Below are 15,374 nucleotides of genomic sequence, written 5' to 3' on the forward strand. Positions count from 1 at the left end.
AGACGGCTTTTATAAGAAAATATTATGTAATAATGTTTTATTTTAATAAATATTAAGCGATATGAAGTCCTGCATGGCAAAAACATCTGTTTAATCATCTGTCCAACGGCAGTTAGAACGGGCAAGATTAGTGAAGATTAAATGTAAGCTAATCACTTAAAATTTTTGGTGCCAACATAGTATTATGTTCGCACTTGCAACATTAATTTTTAAGAAATACATGTTCACAATTCCTTTTAACTTAATTGGCACATGTGTTGTCAATCGGTAAATGTATTTATTACAAAATTAACAAAATTTTTACACGAGACATTATTCAATTCATTCCCATAAAATTTAATCTCCCAAAAATAATGAATTACAATTCACCTGCTTTTCTATGCTTGTTCTTCTCAACTGGAAAGAACTACGTGTTGGATCGTTTCTATGTGTTGCATTGAAGGTGTGATAATAATTCATTATTTTTGATTGTCGACGAGTCGGAAATTTAGCTAATTTCGAACAGCTAACGTTTAATTCGAAAGCCAGTCATGTGGCATTAACAGCTTTCTTTATACAAAAAAAAGTAGTTTTTTTGTCAGAAGTTGTGATCTATAATTATTTTTTTGGGCACGATTCCTATTACTTTGGCGGTCGGCTGAAAAACAAGAATTTCGGTATAAGTGGGGTATGCACGGATAGGGGAGCTTCTCCAGAGAAAAAATATGCAAAAACAATTTTGCTAACACTTATATTTTTTAAAATATTCCCGATTAAAAATAAAAAAAATTGTATTAATAACACTTAGTATTTCACAATGTTTCGCTAAATTTTTTTCACATTTTCCACTTTGTATATTTAAATATACGCTCTAAACATTGAAATAAGTTCATATTTCAGTTTCATTTTGTTATATTTTAGCTATATTTACTAATTTAAAAATCACTTAGAACACTCATCGTTGAAAAGGTTATATTGTTTATAATTATGAGAAAAACGATAGTTGCGACATCTAAAACACCAAATATGTAGGATTTTCAACGATTTTTCTTGGTTTGTATTTTAGTGTGATTCTTTTTTCTATATTAATTGTAATAAGAAATACTTTCCAACATTTTTCAAGCTATAAATGAGTTGTGAACACTTTTTCCTTAAACATATGTACTTGTATATGTATGTATAATATGTGATTTATATTTAATATACACAAATAAGTAAAACTCTATAATATTATTATGAAATTTATATCATATCTGGGTGACTGAAGTATTTTTGCGTAGTACTTCTTTAAAAATCTAAGTATTTTATAACGCAATATTATTTTTTAATATTACTTAGTTGTTTATGATATTTATTTAAGAAAATATCCATATGCATGGAAAGATTGTTTATACTCATTTAAATTTGAAATATGATTCACAAACACTTGATTTTGTAGAACTAAGATTGTAAATTTGTTTAAATGTTCACAGTTTAATTAAATGAATTTGAAGTTAAAAATATGCATAAAGTGTGTTAAATGTAGTGAAATAGCTTGTAGAGATGTTCGAATTTTGGGAATATTTGAACTTCAAATTCGACTATCTCGAAAAATAAGCGTTTGCGGTACCTATATCCCTTATATTTTTGATCAGGTGGACCTCCTCTTTCCAACGGTACCTTCAGATCGAGACGCCAAAGAAATCGGAATTGTATTACAAGACAGTTATCTTTTAATACTTTTGAAACAGTCTATATTACCGGTATTTATATTTTTCCTCACTCGCTGTGTATACTTATATGGTATTAATTAATTTTAACAATTAGTTTAAGCAAATATGTTTTTATAATAAAATAAAAAAATATATACAGAAATACTGAATTGTATTTAAAAAAATTGAAATTTGTTATGGTAACAAAACGGTAACCAATACGTTCGAACTCAGAAGTGGGTAATAAATAAAATAAAGTGGGTAATAATAATAAATATTAGGGTAACAAATACTTTTGTGACGTATAACACTCTTCACTAACAAATGTACATACTTATACAGTGAACAAATATAGTTTACATACACCTAGTTCCATTAAATTACGACACGTTTATTTGTTTAATAATTTAAATTTTAAGTGTGGTTAAATCGGCTGTTAATAGCAGCCACTTCTATTTACAACAGGATAACGACCCAAAACACACGTCTTATCTTGTATGTGAATGGACACGGAATTATCTACTCGTTTGGTATTGTCGACTCGGAAAGGTCCTTCCCGGAACTTATAGCATTGCTCAACGTCAGTTTACACAGCCGTTTTAGGTTTGCGGGGATACAGAATTCAGACATAGCGCCAGAAAGGCAGCTCCCTTTCGTGCTGTCAAAAACAGCTTTGAAATCGACGAAAAGGTTGTGTGTGTAGGTCCAATCAGTTTGTTGACGGGTTTAACCTTTCACATAATACGCTCGATGGAAGCTTATATGCGATGTTTAGGAGACTTACCTCACGGTAGTTGGCGCAGATTGGTTGTTATACTAATAGCTTCAGTGGTTTAAACTTGTTAAAGGGCGGGGCCACGCCCACTCTTTCAAAAAATTTTGCCCACAAATGCCTTGCTACTACGATCTTTTGTACCAAATTAGAGTTTTATATCTTAATTGAGTGCTTAGTTATGACACTTGTTTTCGGTTAATGACGATTTGAGGGCGCAACGGTTTTCCGATTACGCCCATCTACGAACTCGAAATTGTTTTTGTACTAAGGAACCCACATGCCAAGAATCATCGAGATATCTCAATGTTTGCTCAAGTTACTGCTTGCAGAGACGGACGGACAGACAGACAGACTGACCCGGATTTAATTTTTTCTCGTCATCCTGATCATTTATATATATATATATATAAAACCCTGTATCTATCTCGCTTAGTTTTAGGTGATTCGTACAACCGTGAGGTGAAAGAAACTATAATACTCTATAGCAACAGCTTGCAAGAGCTTAAAAACTAGAAAACATCATTGACAAAAGTTTAGGAGTTTTAATATCACAAATTTCAATAGAGAACTAAACTTTAAAAACTAGAAAGGGTTTAGGGTCTAGGCCTGGAAAAAACTAAATTTTCAACTTCAGCGTGTGTTATTTGTTGCAAATCCTCTTGAAGGTTTTTTCGTACTATTTTCACACTTTGCGTTCCCAAAATCTCGCAAACATGCTCAATAATATTTACATAAATCAGGGCCAAGGTGGCGTATTTAATTGACGTGAAGCATTATAAAGTAACCATTCATTTATTATGTGGGCCGTGAGTTTCTGATCATTAACTTGCTGGAAAAGCCAACTCTTACTAAAGCTCAGTTTATCATCCCAAAGTGGTCGAGAATACCTCAAGTTCGAGCGACCTGTTATTACTAGCGTATGTAGCCGAAAACGCACAGACCCAGTAAATAAGAGTTCTGAAAAATATTTCCATGGGCCATATTGGTAATGGATAAAAATGCAAATGTCAGCGTAAAAATTGAAGAAAAGACTAGTAATTTAAAATTTCATGTGAAAGAAATTAAAAATTTATGAGGGGCTATAGTAGTGAAGAAAACTTTAATTGAAATAGAAATCTTAGTCCTTAAAGTAATAGTTTTGTGAAAAATAGTTAGTAAATTGTAGTCGTCGACCAAAAGGTCGTATATACGAAAATTATTTCAAAACTTTGGCTTTAGGTGTCTATTTTTCACCTTAAGTATACAAATACTTAAAGGTCGAGGTCGTTTCCGAAACCCCGGTCATAATAATCGCTCTTTAAAAAGTTTAGAATTAAGAAGTCGGGGGATTCACTCAGGATCAAAAGTTCGTATCCATTTTGTGTGACGAAAAGGAATATTTCCAATACGACCCTAAATCCAATAGAGTTTTTGGAGTAGAAGATAAGGGCGATGAAAATCGTATGCCGCGAGCAGGTAATAGCGCTATGACACTTATGGCTCAATGTACTGATGGAATACCTTGGTCTCACCCAATCTCTTATTTCATTGTCTCTCCTATTTCAATGCCAAAAAATATACGTATGTTTAAGGCCATCTTCTTCTTGGATGGCGTAGACACCACTTACGCGGTTATAGTCGAGTTAACAACAGCTTGCCAGTCGTTTTTTCTTTTCGCCACTATACTGCAGGACAGGACTAGTAGTAGAGTATGGCTTTTGTTCGTCAAGAGTACTGTTGCCAAGAGTTATTCAGCCTTGGATTTCGAGGCTGGTGTTGGACACCAGTAGAAATCGATTGCGGCTGCTTACCTCCCCTACAGTCCCAGTTACGTAAAAGTATGAAGTCTTTTATTCCTTTTAAGAAACACCTTTTCGCCAGGCTTATACGTTTTAGTATTTTTGTTTTTATTAAATCTGTCTAGCGTTTTTTCCTATGCAAGTTTCAATTTATTTCTTATCGTTTCTAGTGTTTCTATTGATGAGCTATAGAGAGCTTCAATTGGCTTCAAGTTTGTGACAGAATGGATACTATTATTATATTTATGTGTGGCTAATAACATTAGGTCATTAGTCTCACTTATTTGTTGTTGTTCCTTGATGCAGCGGGCAATTTCCAGCAGTGTGGAATGGAACCTCTCAACCTCTCCATTACTCTCGCTATGAAGTGTAGGAATAAAAAACTGTTCTATTGAAAAATTATCCCTAAGAAGACTTTTAAGAAAGATGGAATGGAAAGCTTTCTCATTATCAGATACTATAGTTTTGGTATTTTTAAAAATTAGCAGTATTTCTAGCATTGCATCTTTTATATCAACTGTGGAACCTGAAGCTATTGGCTTAACAATGGCGTATTTAGAAAACTTGTCAATACAAGTTAAAAAAATGCTGTTTGGCTGTGATAAAAATATCAATATGGAGTATTTCTCCAGGGTATTTCGGTATGAGCGTTTTTCCTATACCAGGATCAAATGGTTTTCTTTGATATTTGTTTTGCAAACAAATTCTGCAGTTCTGCAGGAAATTGCCTCACTAATTCATTTTGTATTTCTGCCAAAACTTTATGTTCACATTGTAAGCCGTTTGTGACATTTGGATTGATAGCTTCTTTTAGATAGCGCATTAGGTTTTCGATGGTGTCAAAATAATATGACGTCGGAGCTTTTGAAATAAAATTTTATTTATTTTGCTAAAATGGTCGGATTTAGATAACACTAACTGATTTTTAAATTAGTTTACAGGATATTTAATAGTTTTAATGGCATCACTAGAAGACTGTTCGCTATGAACGGTTTCCATCTTCCCTAATTCACTCAAGTTGTGTATGAACTGTCTAGATAGGGCGTCGGCTACTTTATTTTCTTTTCCTGGCTTGTAGTGAAAGTTTGAAACTCTTCGATAAAAGCACGCCATCTTTTCAATTTTGAGTTAGGATTCTTATCAGATATAGAGAAAATAAGGCGCTGGTGATCGGTAAAAATGTTAATTCACAATTCTAGCGTAATCTTTCACAAATCTTCGATAATATCCTGATAGCCCAAGGAATGATCGTAGTGCTCGAAGAGTGGTTGGAATTTTATAATTGAGTATATCATTCACTTTAGTTGGGCATGTTTGGATACCATTTCGTGAAACTACAAATCCCAAAAATTCAACTTCTATTTTAAAAAACTTTGATTTTTCGGACGAAACTCTCATTCCTACTTTTTCTAAACTTTGTAAAATTATGTTTATGTCAACTAAATGGGATTGTTCGTCAGGAGAGAAAATAATGATGTCATCCATATAAACGTGGCAACATTTTCCTATGTATTCACGAAGAACATCATCGATAGCTCGCCGGAAAATGCTGGGAGCATTTTTCAGGCCAAATGGCAGACGACAGAACTCGTACTTTCCATTGTTGACACTGAAAGCGGTTTTTTCCCGATCTTCCTCGCATAAAATTATCTGATGAAATCCCGATTTTAAGTCGAGGGTGTTATAATATTTAGATTTCCCTAAGTTTGCCAAAATTACTGACGAGCCAGGAATGGGATATCTCTCTGAAATTGTTTTCTCATTTAGTTTCCTAAAGTCTATCACCATCCGTAATTTTTGCCTACCATTTTCGTCTAAGCCCTTTTTTGTAACTACATGAACAGGCGAGTTATATGGAGAGCAAGATTTGCGAATTATTTTATCTTTAAGGAGAGCTAATAATTCTTTGTTTATGAACTCTGCTGCGGAAACAGGATAGGGATAGCTTTTGGTATAAATTGGCTCATTCGTAATCGTACGAATTCTACCCAGTACTTTGGTGTTATAAGGCAGTGCTCTATCTGTATCGGCAAAGGCATTAATATTGCTACTAATTATATCATTGAATTGGTTTCGGATACTATTTGGAACCGAATCCTCTATGGTTATCAAATTTACTTGGCTGCAAGAAATATGCTGAAGTTTTACTTGGCCATTGCGGTAAAATAAGTATCCCCTATACCAATTATAGCGTTAATTTTTTTCAAAAAGTCGTATCCAATGATACCATCAAACGTTTTTAAATTTATAGAAAGTAGAGGTAGAATCTAGGACATTTATTAAACATTGTTTATCAATCAGATTGACGCCATTGATTGATTTAAGCTTGAATGTTTTTTCCACCGATTTCACACAAGAAAGAATAGTTTTTGACATAATTTTTGGAAGTACCTGTATCTATTAAAATGCGTAGCTCCAGACCATTTGCCGTTTTTTTCGTAATAAATGGCAGGAGCGAACTTAGTTTAAATGGTTGAATTCGTCTGCAAAGTTACTCTCAATATCTTCATGACAGTCATTGGTGTTGTAATAATTTTCCAGATGCTCGCAACCATAATCGTACTTATGGTTATCCTGATCTCCTTCTATGTAATTATTGATAGAATTGGCTTCTATTTCATGTGGCATATAGTTTACCCTTTGTACCTTAGGGAATGGTGATCTATTAGAGTATGTTTGATCGCGACCACGCTTTAAAACTGTGGGCTGGAAAAGGATTGGATTCTGTTGTGGTCGAGAAGTATTAATGGGAGGATTTGGGTTGGGCAAATGGTTGTTGTCTCACTTTTGAAGAGCATTGTTGGTGTAAGGATTAGCATGTTGCCGAGTAGAAGGAATACTATGATCGACTTCCATAGAAGTTGTGATTTGAATAAGTGCGATGATTTAGCTGATTCCTAAAAAAAGGCCGACGGCCCTGAGATGTATCAGGAATATTCGGCGTCTGCGAATTTCCTACGGCAAATATACGCGCAAAATCGTACCTTTTGTGGCTAGTTTCAAGCTGCTGAGCAACTGCAAGCGCAGTTGAAAGGTCCTTTGGCCTGGTGGAAAAGAGTATGTCACATAATGGTCTACGAAGACCCGAAACCAGAGATAAAGAGATGTTTAACTCCTCTCTCACTGGAAGTGAGAGAGCAATTGCTAAACGTCAAAACCTACTGAACTCGATTAGCTGTCAAAGTTCAGTAGGTTTTGACGTTTAGCAATTGGAAAAGAGGGACGACCAGATTAAAATCCCGCCAAATTATTATTCGAATGGAGACATTTTTCACTTTTTTGTCTCCATTTGTAACGGCCATTATTTCGAAGAATACCGAATGCGAAACAGCACGCAGATTGAAAGCTGTAAGTATATTTTAATTTTTATTAAGTAAATTTGCATTTATTTAAAACTTTTTTATTTTATTTTACAGATAAAATGCCGAAAACAACCAGCAGTTGGAAGAAATGTGTTGCTGGCTGCAGCGAGGGAGGGAGAATATTCAGTTTTCCGAACAGTGGAACGGATCTCGAACGGTGAGTAAAAAACGTTAAATAGTGCAAAAAGTGTTTGTGAATTTGTTAAAATTTCGATGAAATTAGTGTTTCGATTGTGCAATGAAAATAGTACTTTCGGATTGGATTGAATTTCCGTGTGTTTTTTAGTGTTATGTGCTGAACAAGTAGAGCGCGACAGACTGCAAGCGACATCTGTCAAATATTAAAATACACACGTTCTTATGGACACAGTTATGTAGTCGTGCAGCTGCCTCAATAACTGTGTGTTTAAGAACGTGTATATTTTAATATTTGACAAATGTCGCTTGCAGTCTGTCGCGCTCTACGTGTTCAGAGCTTAATTGTCAATTTGTTGCCATTGCCGTTAATTAACTAAATAAATTATTTTAAAGTAGTGATTTATCTTTGAATATTAATGATATTTATAAAAAAAAATCGTACTTTAAAATATTCATTAAATATGCACTTTTTGCACTATTATTATTATTATTATACATATTTTATGATTTTATATAACATTTCGTATTTTATTTTGTTTATTTTAATAGGCGTAAATGTTAGCTCAAACGTTTAGGTGTTTTTGAAGATCAAAATGAAAAAACACCTAAACACATTTTTGCGTGTGAGCGGCATTTTTCTGAAGAAATGCATAACGCAAAAAAATTGCGTCCGAGAGCCGATCCGGATATAAATTTAATTATTGAGCCAATGTTTAACGCCCCAAATTCCTTTTTTGATAAATCTATTGAAATGGGCGTTGAAGATTCTTTTCTCCAAATGGAAGAATGCCTCAAATGCAAACGGTGCATCGAGGCAGCTGCTTCCGCTTTTAGAAAGAGAAGACCGCGATAATATTTTAGAGCCTCTGCCACTTCTTGAGGAGGAACTACTAAATAGTAATGAAAAAGCCGCGCAAACAGGTAGGGGTCCGACTGCAGGGACAGATAGAAAAAAAAATTGAGGGAAGAGAATGGGATTTTAAAAATAAAATTAGATGAAAAAGAGCAGGAAAATAGGAGTTTAAAAGCTCAGTTGGTCCAAATGGCTACTGAATTAGAAAGATGTAGGGAAATGTTAAGAAGTAGTTCATTTAAGGAAAAGTCAGATCCTCTTGAGATAGTTTGCAGCAAAGTTCCTCCTCAGTTAGGTGCTTGTATTAGGAGTAGTTTTCTTAATAGTAATCGCCAAAGTCAAGGTCGGCGATATGATAGTTTTCTTAAAACTTTAGCTTTGGGTGTATGTTTTTTGTCACCAATCGCTTACCGCTACCTAAAGCACCAACTCAGTTTTCCCTCGGAAATTACGTTACATAATTTTGTCGCAGGTTGGCCTCGTTTCCCATGTTGCACCCAAAGCAGCATAAAGTCTTTACAAATTAGGAGTAAGGGATTTTCTTCCGAACAAAAGTTCATATCAATTTCTTGTGATGAAATGTCACTGAAATGTCATTTGCAGTATGATAGGAAATTTGATAAGGTGATAGGTCTTGAAGATTATGGCGATGAAAATCGCACATCTAGAATAGCCACAACTGCAATGACCATAATGGTGCAAGGTATGGGTGGGGAAACTTGGTTCCACCTGTTAGCTTATTTCTTTATTAGAGGCTCATGTAAAGGGGATGTCCTCAAAAAATATATTCTTGAAGCCATTACCCAACTTCAAAATATAGGGCTAGTTCCTTGCCATTTTGTTTGTGACCAGGGTACCAATTTTCAAAATTTAGCCAATTTGTTAGGTGTTTCAATGTCACGGCCTTTTTTCAAGGTTTTTGTAAGGAAATATGTTTTTTTTACGATAGCCCCCATTTATTAAAATGTAGTCGAAACTGCTTACAAAATATGAAAAATAAAGTTGATTAGAAAAATAGTTGCGTATGTTGGTCAGATATAGTCCATTTTTATAAACAGGACTCTAAGTCGAGTTATCGGTGTGCGCATAAATTAACCGATGCTCATATTTACCCCAATACCTTTCAAAAAATGAAAGTTAAATTCGCGTTTCAAGTGTTAAGTAATACGGTCGCTTCAGGTATGCTTTCTTTTTACAGCCCGGGAGCCTTAAGCTCAAATAGTTTGAGCTTTATTAATACCGCGGATTTCGTTTCTTTTTTCAATAAATTATTCGATATTTTTAATAGTAGTTTCACTGAGGCCATTGTACCCACTAAAAAAGTTTTTATAAGTTCCCCAGAGCAAAATCAGTTTTTAGATGAGGCAGAAAAAGTTTTAAAAACAATTCGGGTCGTAGATGAGTTAGGAAACAACACAACAAATAATTTCAATTTTATTAAGGGGTGGTTAATTAATATTAATAGTTTAAGACGATTGTGGCGATTGCTGTCACACTCAGGATTTCCTTACCTAAAGACAAGACGACTATGTCAGAACAGCTTAGAGCATTTTTTTGGTCAGATTAGAAGTAGGGGAGGTTCTAGAGTTACACCTTTCATGTTCTCTAGTTTATTTAGGAAGTCGTGGGGTTTACGTTACGTAAATATCGTAACAAAAGGTAACTGTGAGCTGCCTTTAGAACCCGAAGCCACAGTTATTTCAGAACATAGCCATAATGTCCTTCTTAATGTGTGTGTAACCTTTCTTGACAGGATTTCCAGGGTTTACCACGGCCCGAACACTCCATTACTTTAGATAGTAGTTTAGAAATTAACTTTTTAAAGGAAAATGCTTTTAATTATTTTTGCAGCTACCTTTATTTGAAAATTTTTAAAATGCACACATGCCTTCTGCCATTACCTTGTTTAGGAGATGAAATTCCTTCTGATGAATTCATCTTCATACACCAAAATCAGATCGATAAATGCGACTTAGTGAAGCCGCTTCAAGAATTTGTTGCATTTATTAATAATTTAGAAATAAAATTTGTGGAGGAATTTGACAGAAATTGTCACAGAATAGGATTAGGAGAAATTCTTTTTACTAAATTAAAAGATATTAGGCCCTTCTTGTGTTGTGAAGAGTGTGACCCAAAGGTAGTTATTGCTCTATTTATTAGAATTTATTTTGTGACACAATTTTTAAATAAAGATTTATCTTTACCCAATTTTAAGAATAAAATTTTGTGTGTTTCACATTTGTAGTTTTTATTTTCCTTTTTTAGTGGTTGCAATGAGCCAAATATTTTATACTAAAATAAGATTTTTTAAGCAGATTCGCATTAAGAGGCTCTAAAGTTAGAACGATAAGGATTAGAAAGTTTTTAATTACAAATTAGAATTTGGGGTTTAAATATTGGCATTTGTATATACGTTTATTTTTATAGTTTTAAGTATTATATTAAGATACTGTGATATGAAGTGATATTTTTTTTGTTATTCTTTTAATATTATTATATATGAACTGTTATCGTTTTGTTTTTTTTTCATTTTTTTATGTAAATATATTTTTAATGGGTGATATAGGCCTACTGGGGAACCGAGCACCCAAAAATAACTTCGGTGACGCGCCCTTTTGCGTACCTCATAGGTGGTGTGGAAAATGTGAATTGGGTGTTTTATTTAAAATGCCCAAAAAATAGCTTTTTTTCTGATCTGGCTACAATGGAAAACGTTATGAAAAACGCTAATTTTGAAGTGCTCTCACACTGGAATAAGTTTAACATCCCTTTATTCCTGCCCGAAACGAATACACGAAGTGTGTTTTCCCTTGCTCTCTCATTGAGAGCAGCGACAACTTCAGAGTTACCATTAGGGGACATAATTTGCTTATTAATAATTAGTGTCAGTTGTTTATCAACTTTATCGTAATAATCAGCAATCGATAGATTGCCTTGCCTCAAAATACTTAATTTCTTTTCTAAAACATACAACGGTCTCTTATCGGCGTATGTCTGATCCAACCTAGCGATTATTGCCTTAAAATTAAGAACCGTGTTAAAGGAAGAAAGGGATACTTTAGCTGAGTCTGTAATTTTATTTCTGAAAATTCCCATATCGACATAATATTTTTCTGAAGGTTCTTTATAATAGCTCATAGCAAAATGAGCTGCAGTGCGCCAAGCGGGATACGCTGAGGCTTCCCCTTTAAATCCTGGGAGGGATTTTATTAAATCTAAACTTAAATTATCTGAACTAACTGTAGGATCAATGCTTACCGGTAAGTTTCCCCGCTAGGTGGAATTAGCCGGTCAAGAGCTTGAGAAAGGCGGCAAATTTGCTCCGCCAATCTCTGCTTAATTTCTTCCTTGCTTTTTTTCGCTATTTCTATTACTTGTTCACGCGTAACACTCATTTTTAATCACGTAACTTATAAAACACAATTTTCTTATTTCAAACCGAAACCATATGCCCTTTGAAAAGGCACTCCTAAAGCAAGGACTTGGGTGAAAATAATTCAAACTCTTTACAGGACAAATTACTATGCTTTCAGCAATTTTTATAAAGAAACGAAAAAATCAAATTTAAGGAAGGAAATACTTAGATGCCAAATAAAATTAAATTTATTTTTTAAACTTTCGCTTTGATATTGAAATTTTTCACTAATAATAGCTCTTAATCACCACAAGAAATAATCTTGAATAATTACTTACAAATATTCTTTATGAAAATTCTTGGGTATGTTGAGATCTGATGATTGAAGCGAGGATCGTTGAGCCCTTTAAATTTTATAATTCCTTGATAATTTTATAATTCGTTGATGATTTTATAATTCGTTGATGAGGTCCTTAGCCTGCCGGGCTATCCTTCGATTCGAAATTTATCCTTGTTGTAAAATCTGCTTACAATGAAGAATGATTGCTTTTTACGACAGGCCACACGTTGGGCACTAATTAAAAAAACAGAGACTTTCTCACTTCGGCAATCACCTTTATTCTGATTCTTTTTCTGATTCGATACAATTTCTTTTGCTTAAAAAACTAAGCCTACCAAGCCTACGCAAATACAAAGTGGAAATAAACAGGTTGTTGTTGATGGTCAGGTATGCGATCAGCGGACGCTTTCCATAGATTTAGTTACCGCAAGTTGATGTCGCTTAGCGTGCCGTGTGCAAACTTTTCAACGCAGCATGCCATTATCATACCTTTTTGAAGGTCATCCGCAATAAATGTTCGGGCAATATCAATTGCTAATTGTTGTTGTAGGGTGTCATTTACATATATGATTTTCTTTTAGAATTACTACAGCTAAGCGTAATTAGATTATGAATGGTAATAATGAAGAAAAAGACACGAGCGGATTCAATGATGCCTTTAGGGGAGTTGAGATGAGGGTCGATCCACTAACTTATATATGTATTACTAACCGTTGATGTAGCAAATTCCTCGCATTTTGGTTTCCCGTCCAATTCGAAAGCTGCAGCTAATGTTCTTATGGGTAAGGGGGAAGCAATTTCAGCTTGGGCATTGACGATTTCTTCGTGAGTCAGTAGGCATACTGATTGGTGAACTTTACGAATTAGCACCTTGCCTTTGCAACCGTTCTTTTGTTGGGCCATTTCTTCGTTTTTTTGAATTATCTGAAAAGACAATAAGGCTTAAATGATGCTTAAACAACAATTACTAAACAATAATTTCTCTTTGTAATGATGAATACTTATAGAATAAAAACTTTTATAGACATAAACTTACATTTTCTTTCATAAAGCTGTACTTCTTCTTTTACATATTACGAACTCTTGAAGTCAATTCTTCTAGTTGGGTTGAAATAGTTTTGAATATGTTAAAACCCACTGAAAATAAAGAACACATTTTTAGGAAATATATTTTTGAAAAGTGTGGTATTACCGTTTCCATCTACAAGCAAATTGCTTACATTTTGCTTTGAGAAGCTTGCCTCTGAGGTTTAGCAACCAGAAATACTTCTTCGTTTTAATGTCAATTGTTCTACAATAACAAATGCGTAAAAATAATTTGAAAACGAAAACGACAATTTTATATGTACCGTTTATGGGAGTCGAAGACGTTGTTGGGCATTCCTCTAAATCAATTTCAAAGAATAGCGCTGGTGAATCCATCTGATTGAGCAATAAAAATTTGGCAGCATCAACATTTTTTTTAATAACTTAACCTAATAAAATAAAATGCCGTCGGTAAAATAAAGTAATCTTATATATAAAATAACGCCTTTTTTGTATGTCCGGGCATTACGCCCGAACCACAGCATGGAAAGGCGTGAACATTCGCACGGGTATTCCCTTAGTCCTGGAGAAGGTCCCAACGGCGGCATTTTTTGCAATTTCGTAATTTATGTCTATATTTATAACTCAAGAATGACACGCTATTAATCTACAATTGCTTCTTGAAGCAAATTCAAAGTTATTGTTAAATTCATCCTGAATTAGTTAAAATCATTATTATGTAATACATTTTGAAATGTTGTACAAAATTTACCTATCATCAAACATTCCTTAAGGGAGTATTCTCATGTAATCACTTCGAAAAATCGATTTTTTTATATTTTGACAGTAAAAAATTCAGACTGAAATTCATAGTATTTGATAAGTTACAGCTCATAGTCGCCGACGTCTCGTAGGCGACTGTCAACCAGGCGCCATGACAAGTCTGCAGCTGCTACGTTTCTAAACGCATTTTTCTCGAATCATCATTTTCTGAAACTGTCATGGTCCTAAAAAAAGAAGTATTCAACCGATTGCTTTAAAATTTACATATGTTCTCCTACTCATTTATAGTTATCGTCCCTACCAGAATTGTTTATTTTCGAAAATATTTTAAAATTTTGTTAAGCAATTTTTAACCAAAAAAATCAAGATTTCCGTGACTTTTTTTTGAAGTTCGACATTTTTTTTTTTAATGAAATTGATTATATTTGGTAGGGACGATAGCCGCAGAACTACTGGATAATAATCCATTCGATATTTTATTTTAGACAACATGAACAACCGCTATCACCATGACCAGTGAACTAATTTTTTTTGTTGGGGACTACTTTAATTTAAAAACAAAATATATTAAAAATGTAAGAACGAAAAAAAAATTTTTTTGTACATTTCAAAATACAAATAAAAATATATTAAAAAATTTAAACTGTTGAATTTTGTTGTCGCATAAAAAAATTTTCTTAAAAAGTGGTAAAATGTAAGCGTTCACATGAGAGTACCCCCTTAAATCGCAATGCAAATATTTATGTTACTGCACACATACATACATATGTACATATTAGATAGATATATAAATGTTATGAGGTAATGCACCGCGACCTAGGGTCTATTGTGCCCTCTTCGATATCACTTGTCTTCCCAGAGTCCCAGCAGCCTGAATAGCTCTAGGAATTTGCCGGGCGCTACTGAAGTGATGTGATCCCTGCTGATATAAATGGAATCCAGGGCCTTAAGCCTTTTTCCACAGATTGCTGTGCAACCCACGATTAGGTGTGCTGGTGTTTCCTGTTCCAGGTCGCAGAACCGGCAGTTAGCACAGGAGACTATGCCCATGTTGGACAAGTGCTTTCTGAGCCTGCAGTGCCCTGTGCAAATTGCGACGAGGAGACGGAATTTGTCACGTCGGAGGTGTATAAGTTCCTTGGACCTGGAAAGACTGTACCCCCTTAGTATCAGTTTGGCGTGGCGCATGCCTGATGCCTGTTGCTAATACCGTTCTCTCTCCGTTCTCTGCGGAGCAGCTCCATAAAAGTGTGGGATCCTACCGCTATGTATGGTTCTGGTCCCATCACCTTGG

At 34.3% G+C, this 15,374-nt stretch overlaps 1 protein-coding gene and 1 long non-coding RNA gene across 2 annotated transcripts in view; one reads left to right on the top strand and one right to left on the bottom strand.

Moving 5' to 3' along the window:
* The window catches only part of LOC126766086 (uncharacterized), a 271,698-nt gene that overhangs the window by 32,906 nt on the left and 223,418 nt on the right, over positions 1 to 15,374 (top strand). The window lies entirely within an intron of this gene.
* On the bottom strand, positions 12,702 to 13,741 carry LOC126766288 (uncharacterized). The gene is made up of 4 exons (XR_007668819.1): positions 13,621 to 13,741; positions 13,464 to 13,562; positions 13,308 to 13,408; positions 12,702 to 13,195 (listed from the first exon to the last, which is right to left on the bottom strand). It is a non-coding gene; the product is annotated as an uncharacterized LOC126766288 (long non-coding RNA).

Source organism: Bactrocera neohumeralis, unplaced genomic scaffold (assembly GCF_024586455.1).
Source record: "Bactrocera neohumeralis isolate Rockhampton unplaced genomic scaffold, APGP_CSIRO_Bneo_wtdbg2-racon-allhic-juicebox.fasta_v2 cluster11, whole genome shotgun sequence".
Classification (NCBI taxonomy): Eukaryota; Metazoa; Arthropoda; class Insecta; order Diptera; family Tephritidae; genus Bactrocera; species Bactrocera neohumeralis.